This window comes from Nerophis lumbriciformis, linkage group LG33, assembly GCF_033978685.3.
Source record: "Nerophis lumbriciformis linkage group LG33, RoL_Nlum_v2.1, whole genome shotgun sequence".
NCBI classification, from domain to species: domain Eukaryota; kingdom Metazoa; phylum Chordata; class Actinopteri; order Syngnathiformes; family Syngnathidae; genus Nerophis; species Nerophis lumbriciformis.
Window position 1 is genome coordinate 12,031,237 of NC_084580.2, and position 17,270 is coordinate 12,048,506.

The following is a 17,270-nucleotide window of genomic DNA, read 5'->3' on the forward strand; positions in this document are numbered from 1 at the left end:
CAAGTAAAAATTAAGGTTTTGGGCATTGTTTTCTCTAAACCCATACATTTGTCTCAATATGGCCAATGACACACATAAGAGAAAGCGATTGCAGCTATTTAGGATACAACACTTCTCAGACGGCAAGAGAACTTTCCAATGTCCAGGTCAGCTGTGATTCTACTTACTGAAAAACTTTGTCCATTTGTCGAAGGAGAGTCAACGAGAATGCGGGCTCCCGTGGATGTGATAACAAAGGTAGCGTGTGCTTTGTATTACCTGGCCGTCAAGGAAAGACTACGGAAAACGGCGAATGCTTTTGGACTGGCAAAGCAGACTGTATCAGTTATTGTCCGCCATGTATGTCGTGGACTCAACGTCTAGGTCCAGAGTGTATAAAGTCACCAAAAAGGAATGGACAATGAAGGTGAAGGTAAACGAGTGAGGAGTGTCCTGACCAGATATCTAGATCCCTAGATTGATTGATGTAAAATGTTCTTTATCACATTGTTTACTTTCACATGTCCATTGAAGATTCGATTAATTTATGATGTCTCAGGTGGAATTCACTACAATAGGGCCCCACAGCACACTGGATTCCAGTTAATTGAAATACCACAACACTGGATATTGTTCAGATAAGTTAAATTTAAGAACTTGCACACAAAGCTACACTGGAGGTGACTATGACTTGCGCATTTTCCACGCATGCGTATTAGGTCGCGTTACCTGGATAACCTTAGTGTGAACGGCAACCAGGTTCAGGTGTGCCTCGGTTGCCAATCAGGTAGCAGGTGTGGTTGCCTATGCACGGAAAGGGGAAGTGGAATAACAAAATAAGGTCACACGATAGGAACCAAAATGCCACACACAGGGAAAAAATAAACATAAGTCCAAAACAGTCACGAGGGCATGACAATATGCTACAACCTGCAGTGTTTTGTGATTTTGTGGAAAATGTGCGTCTGGAATAAACCATGACCATGACGCAAGAAGATGGAAATTGTAAGTTTTTTTGTAGTTATTATTAATATACGCTGTACCTCTTATGACAAAAGATCATTAAAAAAAATGCCAGAAGACACCTAAATTAATCAATGAAATTTGTTTTAAACAGCAGTTATAACAATATAAAATGGGATTGGTGAATAGACGAAATGTACATATGCCGTATTTTTCGGACTATAAGTCACAGTTTTTTTCATAGTTTGGCCGGGGGTGCGACTTATACTCAGGAGCAGTGAGTGACGTGCAATCACTAGAGGCAGGTGAGGCAGGGCCTCACCTGCGATCATGGAAAGAAAAAAAATGTAAAAAGAAAAAAAAAAAAATTTAATTGTTATATGTATCCAGTGATTATACTATAAAGTTATTTTCCATTTAACTTCACCAGTTTTAGATTTTTATTCAAAATCGCTGAATTTTCACATTTGCCGTTCAAATACTGAGAAGAGACGGTGCGGTGAACAGCAGCCAGTTGAGGCACGTCACTCAGTGCCTCAACATGGATTACGCAATGACTCGGCTAACTGCTGGCCTGCTGTGCAGTGAGACTGTATTGCTATATGAACTATATTATACATTTCCATAGTTTAGTTAGCTGAGGTATATAATGTACAGTGTATTTTGTCAACAACTGTATGTGTGTAAAGTATTTCTTGTGCTGAGCGATCATAAAACGGCTGCAAAAGACGCACTGGCTGAGGCTCGCCTCCTGCACCCCCCCCCCCCCCCCCCCCCCCCCCGTAGAATTGTTGTATCAACTAAAGCCCACACTTAAACTTTCCACGTACAAGATTGAATCTATTTTTAAAAATTATTTTATAAGAAGCCAAAAAGTGCAAAAACAATAATGTTGGTGTTGGAGGAGTTGTGAATGACTGCAGGGACACAACATTAGGTACACCTGCAGACTGCAGGTGTCCCTAATTCACAACTCCTCCAACACGAACATTATTGTTTTTGCACTTTTTGGCTTCTTATTAAATAACTTTTGTAACCTATTTTCATGGGCTTTCCTCTTTGTGATGTTAAGTTCCTGTTATGCGCTGTTATACAGTATATGCCTTGAGCTCTTATTTTGAAGGCGCTAAGAGCGCAAGTGATGTCACGTTGCGGAGGTTTTTGAAAGAAGGTAAATAAAGTGGTCCTCGTGTAAACTGGAGCCTCCGTGTTTGTTATTTTGTAGTTTCATACAGTATAGGCGACATTTATAAACCCTCGGTTACACTTTTTTAAATAGATTCAATCTTGCACGTGGAAAGTTTAACTGAGGGCTTTAGTTGCGGCACAAGGACTTAATTTCTAAGTAAAGGTAAGACCATAATAACGTTTTTTTATTAAATGTGCTTTTTTGTGTGCTACAGTTTGTATGTGTAAAGTTAAAGTTAAGTTAAAGTACCAATGATTGTCACACACACACTAGGTGTAATGAAACGTGTCCTCTGCATTTGACCCATCCCCTTGATCACCCCCTGGGAGGTGAGGGGAGCAGTGGGCAGCAGCGGCGCCGCGCCTGGGAATCATTTTTGGTGATTCAACCCCCAATTCCAACCCTTGATGCTGAGTGCCAAGCAGGGAAGAATGCTGGTATGAGCTTTTAAACATAACGCGTTAACTGCTGCCAATCAAATGGTGAATAAGATGCTCTTTAGGGTTCATATGTTTGTAAATCTGACTGTGACGAAGTCAGTGCCTCACCAGCCATCAACCTCACCGCACGTCACTGCTCAGGAGCGACTTATGTGTGAAATTATTAACACATTACCGTAAAATATCAAATAATATTATTTAGCTCATTCACGTAAGAGACTAGACGTATAAGATTTCATGGGATTTAGCGATTAGGAGTGACAGATTGTTTGGTAAACGTATAGCATGTTCTATATGTTATAGTTATTTGAATGACTCTTACCATAAGATGTTACGTTAACATACCAGTTGGTTATTTATGCCTCATATAACATACACTTATTCAGCCTGTTGTTCACTATTCTTTATTTATTTTAAATTGCCTTTCAAATGTCTATTCTTGGTGTTGGGTTTTATCAAATACATTTCCCCCAAAAATGCGACTTATACTCCAGTGCGACTTATATATATATATTTTTTCCTTCTTTATTATGCATTTTCGGCCGGTGCGACTTATACTCCGGAGCGACTTATACTCCAGTGCGACTTATTTTTTATTTTTTATTTTTCTTTATTATGCATTTTCGGCCTGTGCGCCTTATACTCCGGAGCGACTTATACTCCGAAAAATAGGGTACTTTTATTTTTGACAGTGCAAATATGTTGACACACACATGCCCGTTTTCTCTCCATTATCTCTCATGACACTTAATAGTTTCTGAATATTTTGTCGTATTTATTGTTCAGCGTTTAGATTTTTGTTTCCACTTCCTGTTTGCCTGAATTTGCCACCAATTCTCCTCTGGTCTGAGCACTGGCTCTCTCACTTGTCCCTATTAGCAATCAGGACGCATCTATCCCTGCTTAAGCCTCTTAAATCAGCCTCGTCAGTAGGACGGGCTGGATCAATTTGCTTTGCTATGAGATAGGCTCCAGCATCCCCCGCCACCCCAAAAGGGACAAGCGGTAGAAAATGGATGGATGGATGCATTTTCCTTGCTGTTCTTTGTGCACCGCTCTGCTGCACCTCTATGTTTGTGTATGACCAACACTGAAACCTAACAGATTGCCTCCTCACAATGACTGCAGATCAGTCATTTGTGCTTAACTGTGCCAGTTAACACCTACATTTTTCTTGTGCTAAACATAGATGCTGTTACAATGTCTGGTTTTGTGCCCTCTGCTGGTGATGTCTCGCCCCTGCTGTTCTCTCTTTTTTTTCTAGTTACCATGTCTTCTAAGGCAGTGTTTTTCAACCTTTTTTGAGCCAAGGCACATTTTTTGCGTTGAAAAAATCTGGAGGCAGACCACCAGCAAAAATCACTAAAAAACGAAACTCAGTTGACAGTAAAAAGTCGCAATTTTTGGATATGACTTTAAACCATAACCAAGCATGCATCAATATAGCTCTTGTCTCAAAGTAGGTGTACTGTCACCACCTGTCCCATCACACCCTTACTTATTTTGTATTTTTTGCTGTTTTCCTGTGTGTAGTGTTTTAGTTCTTGTTTTGCACTCCTATTTTTTTGCTATTTTCTTGTAGTAGTTTCATGTCTTCCTTTGAGTGATATTTCCCGCATCTACTTTGTTTTAGCAATCAAGAATATTTCAGTTGTTTTTATCCTTCTGTGTGGGGAGATTGTTGATTGTCATGTCATGTTCGGATGTACATTGTGGACCCCGTCTTTGCTCCACAGTAAGTCTTTGCTGTCGTCCAGCGTTCCGTTTTTGTTGACTTTGTGGCCAGTTCAGTTTTAGTTTCGTTCTGCATAGCCTTCCCTAAGCTTCAATGCCTTTTCTTAATTACTGGTTTGCAAAAAATATTTTTAACCCAAATAGGTGAATTTAGATAATCTCCCACGGCACACCAGACTGGATCTCACGGCACACTAGTGTGCCGCGGCACAGTGGTTGAAAAACACTGTTCTAAGGGAAGGCGAGAGTGACTGAGCACACCAGATTTGCAATTATTTCCACCCTACTTTATACTGACCAGAGATACCTTTCCTTGTGTCCTATCACGTTATTCACGCCAACTCTGCTCCTTGTATTCTTGCCTGCTAGAATTATAGCCGTTTGTATTTTTGCTCAGTCCTTCTCGGCTATCCTTGAGGCCACCTTTTGTTTCCAGTTTATTTTCAGTTGTACTTTACTCCTACAAACCCCATTTCCATATGAGTTGGGAAATTGTGTTAGATGTAAATATAAACGGAATACAATGATTTGCAAATCCTTTTCAACCCATATTCAGTTGAGTATGCTACAAAGACAACATATTTGATGTTCAAACTGATAAAAGCCAGCATCTGTGCTGGTATGGGGGTGTATTAGTGCCCAAGACATGGGTAACTTACACATCTGTGAAGGCGCCATTAATGCTGAAAGGTACATACAGGTTTTGGAGCAACATATGTTGCCATCCAAGCAACGTTATCATGGACGCCCCTGCTTATTTCAGCAAGATAATGCCAAGCCACGTGTTACATCAACGTGGCTTCATAGTAAAATAGTGCGGGTACTAGACTGGCCTGCCTGTAGTCCAGACCTGTCTCCCACTGAAAATGTGTGGCGCATTATGAAGCCTAAAATACCACAACGGAGACCCCCGGACTGTTGAACAACTTAAGCTGTACATCAAGCAAGAATGGGAAAGAATTCCACCTGAGAAGCTTAAAAAATGTGTCTCCTCAGTTCCCAAACGTTTACTGAGTGTTGTTAAAAGGAAAGGCCATGTAACACAGTGGTGAACATGCCCTTTCCCAACTACTTTGGCACGTGTTGCAGCCATGAAATTCTAAGTTAATTATTATTTGCAAAAAAAACAAAAAACTTTATGAGTTTGAACATCAAATATCTTGTCTTTGTAGTGCATTCAATTGAATATGGGTTGAAAAGGATTTGCAAATCATTGTATTCTGTTTATATTTATATCCAACACAATTTCCCAACGGGGTTTGTAGTTTTTCGTGCCACCAGTGAAATTTTTTTTCGTTTTTTGTTTTTTTTTACCCCTCCTAGCATTGTTAGCTAGTTTTTCCGCCATTAATAACATCTTTTGGTAGCACTCACTTTTTTGCTACTCAACCTCTGTGGTGTTTTTTTAGGATCCACTCTAAAAAAAAACATGACAAAAGATCCCGCCAAACAGAAAATGGATCCCCCAGAGATGGGCCCTCCAAAGAGCACCCTCAAAAAGCAAGGACTCAAACTCTGTGTGGAGTTTGCATGTTCTCCCCGTGACTGCGTGGATTCCCTTCGGGTACTCCGGAGGGAACCTCCAAAGACATGCACCTGGGGAACACTTAATTGGCCCTAGTGTGTGAATGTGAGTGTGAATGTTGTCTGTCCATCTGTGTTGGCCCTGTGATGAGGTGGCGACTTGTCCAGGGTGTACCCTGCCTTCCGCCCGAATGCAGCTGAGATAGGCTCCAGCGCCCCCCGCAACCCCAAAAGGGAAAAGCGGTAGAAAATGGATGGATGGATGGAATTGGCTACAGCTGTGCTCATCACTCCCACCTTCCCTTGTGTACCATGAAGGAAAAAGACACAGGGGAGAGACTACGCCAGCAGGAAGCACCAAAACACAGATATGTAACAGAAATGTCCTTTCCATATACTATCTCGGCATGGCCGTAACTACCATTGAGGACATCGAGGTCATATCTTTGATATTTTTGTTAGTTTAGTTTAGTTTAGTTTTGTAGTTTAGGAGATCAGCTTTGCGTGTGCTACCAAGTTTGCACAAGTTTTAATTAGGGATGTCCGATAATATCGGACTGCCGATATTATCGGCCGATAAATGCTTTAAAATGTAATATCGGAAATTATCGGTATCGGTTTTAAAAAAGTAAAATGTATGACTTTTTAAAACACGGATGTAGGGAGAAGTACAGAGCGCCAATAAACCTTAAAGGCACTGCCTTTGCTTGCCTGCCCAGTTACATAATAACTACGGCTTTTCACACACACCAGAGAATGCAAGGCATACTTGGTCAACAGCCATACAGGTCACACTGAGGGTGGCCGTATAAACAACTTTAACACTGTTACTGCCATGTCTGTGATCATGTTTTGTTTAGTTATGTTTTGCTTGGTTTTTGGACACTTTTTAGTTTGTCGTCAGCCTGGCGACATCACTATTGTCACACTTCTGACACTCTGTTTCATGTTCATAGTCCATGCTGCCTTGTTCACGTCATCGCAAGTAAGTTTTGTTGATTAATGCCACAGTTAGTATCTTTAGTTTTTTTGTCCATAGTTCTGCCTTTGTGCGAGTTTTTGTTTTTGTAGCCAAGTTTTGTACATCCGCCCTTGTGCACGCTTTTTGTTTATTCCTTTTTTGAGTGTTAAAATTAAATATGTATTTACCTTCACGCCATGTCCGGTCCAAATCATTTGCACCATGGGAAAACAAACCACGCCAAAGCCCAAGTCCTGACAGTTACAAACATGCGCCACACTGTGAACCCACACCAAACAAGGAATGACAAACACATTTCGGGAGAACATCCGCACCGTAACACAACATAAGCACAACAGAACAAATACCCAGAACCCCTTGCAGCACTAACTCTTCTGGGATGCTACAATATACCCACCCCCCAACCGTGCCCACCTCAACCTCCTCATGCTCTCTCAGGGAGAGCATGTCCCAAATTCCAAGCTGCTGTTTTGAGGCATGTTAAAAAAAAACAATGCACTTTGTGACTTCAATAATAAATATGGCAGTGCCATGTTGTCATTTTTTTTCCATAACTTGAGTTGATTTGTTTTGGAAAACCTTGTTACATTGTTTAATACATCCAGCGGGGCATTACAACAAAATTAGGCATAACAATGTGTTAATTCCACGACTGTATTTATCGGTGTCGCTTGATATCGGAATCGGTAATTAAGAGTTGAACAATATCGGGATATCGGCAAAAAAGCCATTATCGGACATCTCTAGTTTTAATACACACAAACCTTTAATAGATCAGACCTATGTGTTGTGTAACAAGGTCATCCCTCCTGCCAGTTATTAATGATAGCCGCCACCTTTCACAATACCTATAAACTGAACAATTTGAAATAAGCCACAAAAAACTGGCAGGAATACAGCCATGGGTTATGGTGCTGGGTTGTTGTTGTATTTTTTGCCTTTTGGTTCGGGACCCTTTGGGACTGTGCGACAAGGAGTGACACGTTCGTGACTTCTGCAGTGCTTTTTGTGTGAACTTCTGGATCTGCCTTCCAGGAGTCTTTATGGCCATGGAGACCAGCTGCTGGGTGTCTGCCACACCAGAGTCTGTTTGGAGAGACTGAAGGAGATGCGGATGAAGAGACAGGGCTGCGGAGCTAGAGCTTCACAGTGTCTTGGCTGAATGAGCAGGTATCGGACACCTCGGGCTCCTTAGACGCATCCTCGCTCGACACTGGACACTGGCCGAGAGTTAGTGGACAGCCGAGGGTGGAGTCGGCTCTCTTGGTTGCTTTGTTGGGTCTGCTCTTGTCTCTGGCCATGCTCCCCCCACCCCAGCAGACGATGGAGTGGAACACCGCAGAGGCCACCACGGTGTATATGTTTTTTTTGTTTTTTTGAACTTTTGTAGCTTGTGACAGTCTTTCACTGTCGTCCGGGTTCCATGGACCACCAAAAAGGGACATGACTGGAGCAGGTTTGTGACTTCGCTTTATTTTTCAATAAATACTCAGTGCAGGTCGGGTCACTTTTCAGCTCCTCTCCTCTCAAACCGCTCGCTCCTCCGGTTGCTTTTCAGCCGGCCTCGTCTTCGTCTGCGTCTCGCTCTTGGTCGCTTCCGCGCTTCCTGTGCTCGCATCTTTCCAGCCCCGTCGTTCTCGGCTGCCGCCCTTTTATTCATTGAGAGGAGATTATATAATTGTGCCCAAGTGGGCAATCCACGCACCTGACATTTATCTCGGGGTCGATCCCGGCGCACCCCGCCTCACTGTTGGTCTGCCGGCCATGCCTCCCCACATAGCTCTGCTCTTTTAATGTCCTTAATGTCCTTTGTGTTCTTTGATGTTTCCCTCTTACACACATGCTTATGTGTGCTATGGCTATGAGTTTTTTTCCCCTTGGCCTCAGTCTAGACCCCCTCTCCAGAGCCCCAGGCTTAGACTGAATTTGTACTGAGAGTTAGAGGCAGTTTTGTCTGTGTTTTCTTCCTAGAGGGCGCTAGAGCGCAATTTTGAGTTTTGAGGTTTGGTTTTTTGACTAAATAATTTTGTTCGCCAGTACTGATGTGTGTGTCAAATTTGGTGAGTTTTGAAGCATGTTAAGAGGCTCAAATTACAACGCAAAGCTGCGGAATAATAATAATTGTCATGTCTGTGTAATCATGTTTTGTCTTAGTCATGTTTTGTTTAGTTTCTGGCTTTTCACTCCCTCGTCTTGTTTCCATGATTACCCATTAGTTTCACCTGTTCCACGTTTGGACTCATTGTGCACTCTTGTTTATCACCATAGCAACCCATTAGTTTTCACCTGTCACGTCACGCACCTGTTTCACGTTTTGAGTCACGCACCTGTTTTCGTTAATCATGTATGTAGCATTTAAGTTCAGTGTTTTCAGTTTGTCATTCTGACGACATCTCCACATTTATGCTTCTGTACACTCTTCATCCTCTAAGATCCTGCTTCATGTCCCATGCCAAAGTAAGTTTTTGTTCCATGTTTATAGTCTTTTTGTTTTTCATAGTTTGTTCTCCGCCATTGTGCGCGCCTTTTGTTTACTTCCTTTTTTTGTAGTTCTAGTGTTTCAATAAAAAATGTACTCACATTCCCGTCTCGCCCGAGCCAACTTTCCGTTGTATCCCGGAAAAGCTAACACCCAGGACCAAGTTTTGACAATAATAAAGAATAAAACGCACAAAATACAATAGGGTCCTCTGTCCCAAAGGGACATTGCGGTCCCTAATAATAATAATAATAAAGAATAAAACCTGACAAATTCAATAGGGTTCTCTGTCCCAAAGGGACATTGCGGTCCCTAATAATAATAATAATAATAATAATAAAGAATAAAACCTTACAAATTCAATAGGGTTCTCTGTCCCAAAGGGACATTGCGGTCCCTAATAATAATAATAATAATAATAAAGAATAAAACCTTACAAATTCAATAGGGTTCTCTGTCCCAAAGGGACATTGCGGTCCCTAATAATAATAATAATAAAGAATAAAACCTTACAAATTCAATAGGGTCCTCTGTCCCAAAGGGACATTGCGGTCCCTAATAATAATAATAATAAAGAATAAAACCTTACAAATTCAATAGGGTTCTCTGTCCCTAATAATAATAATAATAAAGAATAAAACCTTACAAAATCAATAGGGTTCTCTGTCCCAAAGGGACATTGCGGTCCCTAATAATAATAATAATAATAAAGAATAAAACCTTACAAATTCAATAGGGTTCTCTGTCCCAAAGGGACATTGCGGTCCCTAATAATAATAATAATAATAATAATAATAAAGAATAAAACCTTACAAATTCAATAGGGTCCTCTGTCCCAAAGGGACATTGCGGTCCCTAATAATAATAATAATAATAAAGAATAAAACCTTACAAATTCAATAGGGTTAATCTGTCCCAAAGGGACATTGCGGTCCCTAATAATAATAATAATAATAAAGAATAAAACCTTACAAATTTAATAGGGTCCTCTGTCCCAAAGGGACATTGCGGTCCCTAATAATAATAATAATAAAGAATAAAACCTTACAAATTCAATAGGGTCCTCTGTCCCAAAGGGACATTGCGGTCCCTAATAATAATAATAATAAAGAATAAAACCTTACAAATTCAATAGGGTTCTCTGTCCCAAAGGGACATTGCAGTCCCTAATAATAATAATAATAATAATAATAATAAAGAATAAAACCTTACAAATTCAATAGGGTTCTCTGTCCCAAAGGGACATTACGGTCCCTAATAATAATAACAATAATAAAGAATAAAACCTTACAAATTCAATAGGGTTCTCTGTCCCAAAGGGACATTGCGGTCCCTAATTAAAGCTTCAAGCAGCGTTGGACGGGACCGACTTTTGCTGGTGTTTCCCGCCTTTACCCATTCAACAAGGTATTGTGGGTAGAATTTACAGGACAGAAATGAATTGATTCCATTTCACATTGTCATTATAGGGTATTGTGTGTAGAATTTTGAGGACAAAAAAGAAATAATTCCATTTCATGTTGTCATTGTCTACTTTTAGTCCTAAGTGTCCCAATACTTTTGCCTAGTGTTAGTCCTATGTGTCCCAATACTTTTGTCCAGTGTTAGTCCTAAGTGTCCCAATACTTTTGTCCAGTGTTAGTCCTAAGTGTCCCAATACTTTTGTCCAGTGTTAGTCCTAAGTGTCCCAATACTTTTGCAGTTACCTGTTTCTCACCTTTTTTGTAAGTGGCGCCGGAAGTCGGCAGACCCGTCAGCGATCCTGTTCTGTCGCTCTCCCTGACCACCTGAGGGCACCACAGACTGTGGATGCTTTTAAAAAAGGCTTAAAAACCCGTCTTTTTTAAAAAAGAAAAAAAGCCTTTTTATATACATATATGCATACTAGTTCTAGCTATTTGGCTGTTGTGGTTTTTATTTGTATTTTTTTTTTATTATCTTTTTATTTGTATTTTTTTAATACACTGTAGCACTTTGAGGTTGTTTGCTCAATGTAAAGTGCTTTTTACAAATAAAATCTATTATTATTATTATTATTATTATTTGTCTGCTCTTGAATGGGATTGTGCTGAAAATCTTAATTTCCCCTAGGGGATTAATAAAGTATTTCTGATTCTGATTCTGATTCTGAAGTGACGGCACGCGTGAGTAAACACAGTGTGAGTGTGGCTCAGAACAGCTGCAAAGGCCCAGTGTAAGTGCACCTTAAGTTCTTAGGATTGGACTATTCTTTATCTAAGCCAGTGGTTCTTAACCTGGGTTCGATCGAATCCTAGGGGTTCGGTGAGTCGGGCTCAGGGGTTCGGCGGAGGTCAAGACACACCCGACTCATCGTGTAAATAAAAACTTTTCCCTATCGGCGTATTACGGATACGGCAACAGCAGAAGTCAGACTGATTTGCTGGTGTGTAATTTGTTGTGAGTTTATGCACTGTGTTGGTTTTGTTCTTTGAACAGGGTGATGTTCATGCACGGTTCATTTTGTATGGGGAACATATTCACCATTAATTAGTTGCTTATTAACATGCAAATTAGTAACATATTGGCTTTTAACTAGTCATTATTAAGTACTTACTAATGCCTTAATCGGCATAACCCTAACCCTCTAACCCTGGCCCGAACCCTCTAACCCTAACCCTAACCAAATAACTCTAAATTAAGTCTTTGTTACTTAGAATATGTTCCCCATACTAAAATGTTACCAAAAACATAACATTGTGTTCAATTTGATTTAAAAAAAAAAAAAAAAATTCCACTAAAGAAGGGTTCGGTGAATGCGTATATGAAAGTGGTTCGGTACCTCCAACAAGGTTAAGAACCACTGATCTAGGCTCAAAGGAAATCTTTATCCCGTGATTTTTTTAACTGCAAAAAGAGAAAAAACATTTCATCGTGATCCGGATTTGCATCGACATTGTTGACGTTTTTGCACAATCCAGCAACCTGATGAGCGAGATTTTTAACATTTAAGTAGTGAGTATGAGAACAATGTTGCCCAACTCTGATCATCTAAGAATGTTGTCTGGATGGCTCAGCCTCAATATCGTTAAAGGGGAACATTATCACCTGTAAGCGTCAATATATACCTTGATGTTGCAGAAAAAAGACCATATATTTTTTTAACTGATTTCCGAACTCTAAATGGGTGAATTTTGGTGAATTAAACGCCTTTCTATTATTCGCTCTCGGAGCGATGACGCGTCACATCGGGAAGCAATCAGCCATTTTCTCACTTTCGTCGGTGTGTTGTCGGAGGGTGTAACAACACGAACAGGGACGGATTCAAGTTGCACCAGTGGCCCAAAGATGCGAAAGTGGCAAGAAATTGGACGAAATTTGTTCAAAATACGAGGGTGTGGGGAAAGCCGACGAAATGGTCAGTCGTTTGTTCCGCACACTTTACCGACGAAAGCTATGCTACGACAGAGATGGCAAGAATGTGTGGATATCCTGCGACACTCAAAGCAGATGCATTTCCAACGATAAAGTCAAAGAAATCTGCCGCCAGACCCCCATTGAATCTGCCGCAGTGTGTGAGCAATTCAGGGACAAAGGACCTCGGTAGCACGGCAAGAAATGGCGGCAGTTTGTTCCCGCAGACGAGCGAGCTAAACCCCCTATCGACCCTAGCTTCCCTGGCCTGCTGACATCAACTCCAAAACTGGACAGATCAGCTTTCAGGAAAAGAGCGCGGATGAGGGTATGTCTACAGAATATATTAATTGATGAAAACTTTATCCATTACTTGCGGTTTTACGTAAATTATTATACATAAACTGTGTTTACCAATAATTTAGCTTAAAAACTTCTTTTTTTTTTCAATCATTCGAGTACATTCAGGTGGTCTTGTGTAATGCAGTATTTTGTGTCTATTTAGGTATGGTTAACCTGAGTGCTGAAATCGTGGAAAAATATATGTTCTAGGCGCGCCTGAAATGGGCTGTCTGCACTCTCAAAGTGCATGTTGTTGCCAAATGTATTTCATATGCTGTAAACCTAGTTCATAGTTGTTAGTAATTATCTTATCAGCATACTTGCCAACCCTCCCGGATTTTCCGGGAGACTCCCGAAATTCAGCGCCTCTCCCGAAAACCTCCCGGGACAAATTTTCTCCCGAAAATCTCCTGAAATTCAGGCGGAGCTGGAGGCCACGCCCCCCTCCAGCTCCATGCGGACCTGAGTGACGTGTTGACAGCCTGTTCACACGTCCGCTTTCCCACAATATAAACAGCTAATGATGGAGGGCGAGTTCTTGGTTTCTTATGTGGGTTTATTGTTAGGCAGTTTCATTAACATCCTCCCAGCGCGGTAACAACACACAACAACAGCAGTCAAGTCTTCGTCTACCGTAAAGCAGTTCGTCTGCCGTAAACAGCAATGTTGTGACACTTTTAAACAGGACAATACTGCCATCTACTGTACATGCATATGTGACCCACCCATAATGTGTCACATTTTTGTGTTGATTTATTTATTTTATTTTGTGGTTTGAATTCGTTTTTGGAGCTGTCATTACACATTTATCAGTATTCACATTGGTCAGTAGGGGGCAGTAGGGCGTTTCTTCCCAATTGAATGCTATCACCTGCAGACCGGAAGTGTCTTGTCATTCTGATGAGCGCGACCAGTCTGTGAACAATTGAAATGTCCTGTGTGCTTTAACAGGTTAGTTTTGGTGAATCAACTCACTGAATAATATCCATGTGATCTTTATAAGTTTAAGTACACATTCTGATGGTGGAGCCTAACTCTAAAGTGTTTGTGAGTTGTAGTTTGTATTTGTGAATGAATCCAGTTCACAGCTGCAGTAATCAATACAAAATGGCGACGTGAGTACGCAATGTTTATATAGAAACTTCTGATCCTAATTCAGACTCCCAAATTAGAGCTCCCGTTTTCTTATTGATTTTATAATGTATATTTGTATAATGTGTGTGTTCTGAAATAGTGACAGAGAATAGAACAAGGATGGACAATTCAACCCTTAACTCAACAATGAGTAGATGAGTGTTATGTTTGTGTATATGTGTAAATAAATGAACACTGAAATTCAAGTATTTATTTTATTTATTTATATATATGTATATATATATATATATATATATATATATATATATATATATATATATATATATATATATATATATATGTATATATATATATATATATATATATATATATATATATATAGCTAGAATTCACTGAAAGTCAAGTATTTCTTATATATATATATATATCTTAACCACGCCCCCCGCCACGCCCCCCACCCCCCACCTCCTGAAATCGGAGGTCTCAAGGTTGGCAAGTATGCTTATCAGACAGTGTTAAGCCGCTGAAATCCGAGTCTGAATCCGAGCTAATGTCGCTATACCTTGCTGTTTGTTTGTATTGGCATCACTCTGTAACGTCACAGGAAAATGGACGGGTGTATATAACGATGGTTAAAATCAGGCACTTTGAAGCTTTTTTTTAGGGATATTGCGTGATGGGTAAAATTTTGAAAAAAACTTCGAAAAATAAAATAAGCCACTGGGAACTGATTTTTAATGGTTTTAACCCTTCTGAAATTGTGATAATGTTCCCCTTTAATGAAATTTATTGGGGGCTTTTAATGACGCGGTAGTCGAACGCAGCATGCGGCCTGAACTCTTTCTCACGCTCACTCTGTTTACAGTCTTGAACTTCCGCAGAGAAAAGCGACAGTTTCCTCTGTTGTTCCGACCCAACTGAACAGGGTGAGTAAACAGGTCTGCTTCTTACCTCCACTACCTAAATGTGTCACTTTTTCCATGTGGGCCTCCCACGGAGCACCCACCCACCTCACCTCAGGAGGAGATAAACAAACTTTTGCAATGTGCGTCGAAGAACGTATATTTGTTTTTGGGTGGAAATAATCTCTTTGCTCCTATTTTAGGTTTGGCTTTATTTCTTTTTCACTGTCTATCTGTGGCGCTGCAGCACTGATATGAAATTAGACCGCTTATTTGTTAAGGCCGTATGTATATCCAAAGCGGCGCACATTTCCTGTTAATGTTGGACGCCGAGACGCCTTCCAAAAATTATAGCTTCTCAGGCCAGTTGTGCAGAACAGACCGCTGCCTTGTCTAAATACCGGCCGCTTCCAACATTGTCTACCCCAAACGTTTAGGTAAATATTGGCCTGATGGACAATTGCGCTGCCATGTGAACTTTCAATAGTCGTGAGGAATGTAAAGCTCCTCTGTTTTTACTAAAACCTTTATCTAAAAAAAAAAAAAAAAAGGGATGCAATGCAGGCATACACAAGATAAATATTTACCAGGCCTACTTTTAATTTACCTCCAGAAAGCATTTCTCCGTTTAGTTCTTTCGCCGTGCGTTGGATGCATTCCTGCACTGATTGTGCACACAAAGCCAGAAATTAGGAAAAGGTAAACACAAAGTCAGGCGGTGCTGCGAGCTGTCAAACAGCTCTGTGTATGATTGAAGACAACCTTGAGTTGGAACATAAACATCCCCGCAGGCACTTCATTTGCACTCTGACGCTGCCGCTTCACAGGCGGCCACGAGGTGAGCTGGAGGGGTGGGGGTGGCGGCAAGGTGTTAGGGAGGGTCGCGAGCTGCGGTCGAGATTTTTCATTATTTTTCGGCCACACTCTAGTATTCGTGTTGGAGCAATACGCAAGCCTGCAGTGAGGTGACAGTCGTGCTCAATCTAATCGAAAGGCTCCCTGTTCTACCCTGTAGAAGTAGTAAGTACAAAACAGCACACGTGTCTAAAAGAGTCGTCATTAGCGAGTAAATAATGCAACTCACAAAGTGTGTTGTATGGATAAATAAACAAATATCCAGTTCTCAATAGTAATTAAATTCCGTGCAAAATTACAAAACCCAAAACCAGTGAATTTGGCACGTCGTGTAAATGGTAAATAAAAAGAGAATACAATGATTTGCAAATCCTTTTCAACCTATATTCAATTGAATAGACCAGTGTTTTTCAACCACTGGTGTGCCGTGGGAGATAATCTAATTTCACCTATTTGGGTTAAAAATATTTTTTGCAAAGCAGTAATTATAGTCTGCAAATGATGTGTTGTTGTTGAGTGTCGGTGCTGTCTAGAACTCGGCAGAGTAACCGTGTAATACTCTTCCATATCAGTAGGTGGCAGCCGGTAGCTAATTGCTTTATAGATGTGGGAAACAGCGGGAGGCAGTGTGCAGGTAAAAAGGTGTCTAATGCTTAAACCAAAAATAAACAAAAGGTGAGTGCCCCTAAGAAAAGGCATTGAAGCTTAGGGAAGGCTATGCAGAGCAAAAATAAAAATGAACTGGCTACAAAGTAAACAAAAACAGAATGCTGGACGACAGCAAAGACTTACTGTGGAGCAAAGACAAAGTACATCCGAACATGACATGACAATCAACAATGTCCCCACAAAGAAGGATTAAAAACAACTGAAATATTCTTGATTACTAAAACAAAGTAGATGCGGGAAATCTCGCTCAAAGGAAGACATGAAACTGCTACAGGAAAATACCGAAAAAAGAGAAAAAGCCACCAAAATAGGAGCACAAGACAAGAAGTAAAACACTACACAGGAAAACAGCAAAAAAGTCCAAATAAGTCAGGGTGTGATGTGACAGGTGGTGACAGTACACCTACTTTGAGACAAGAGCTACATTGATGCATGCTTGGTTATGCTTTAAAGTCATATCCAACAATTGTGACAACGACTTTTTACTGTCAACTGAGTTTCGTTTTTGAATGATTTCTGCTGGTGGTGTGCCTCTGCATTTTGTCAACGCAAAAAATGTGCCTTGGCTCAAAAAAGGTTGAAAAACACTGGACTAGACTGCAAAGACAAGATATTTAACGTTCGAACTAGAAAACGTTGTTATTTTTTGCAAATATCAGCTCATTTGGAGTTTGATGCCTGCAACATGTTTCAAAAAAGCTGGCACAAGACTGAGAAAGTTGAGGAAAGCTCATCAAACACTTAT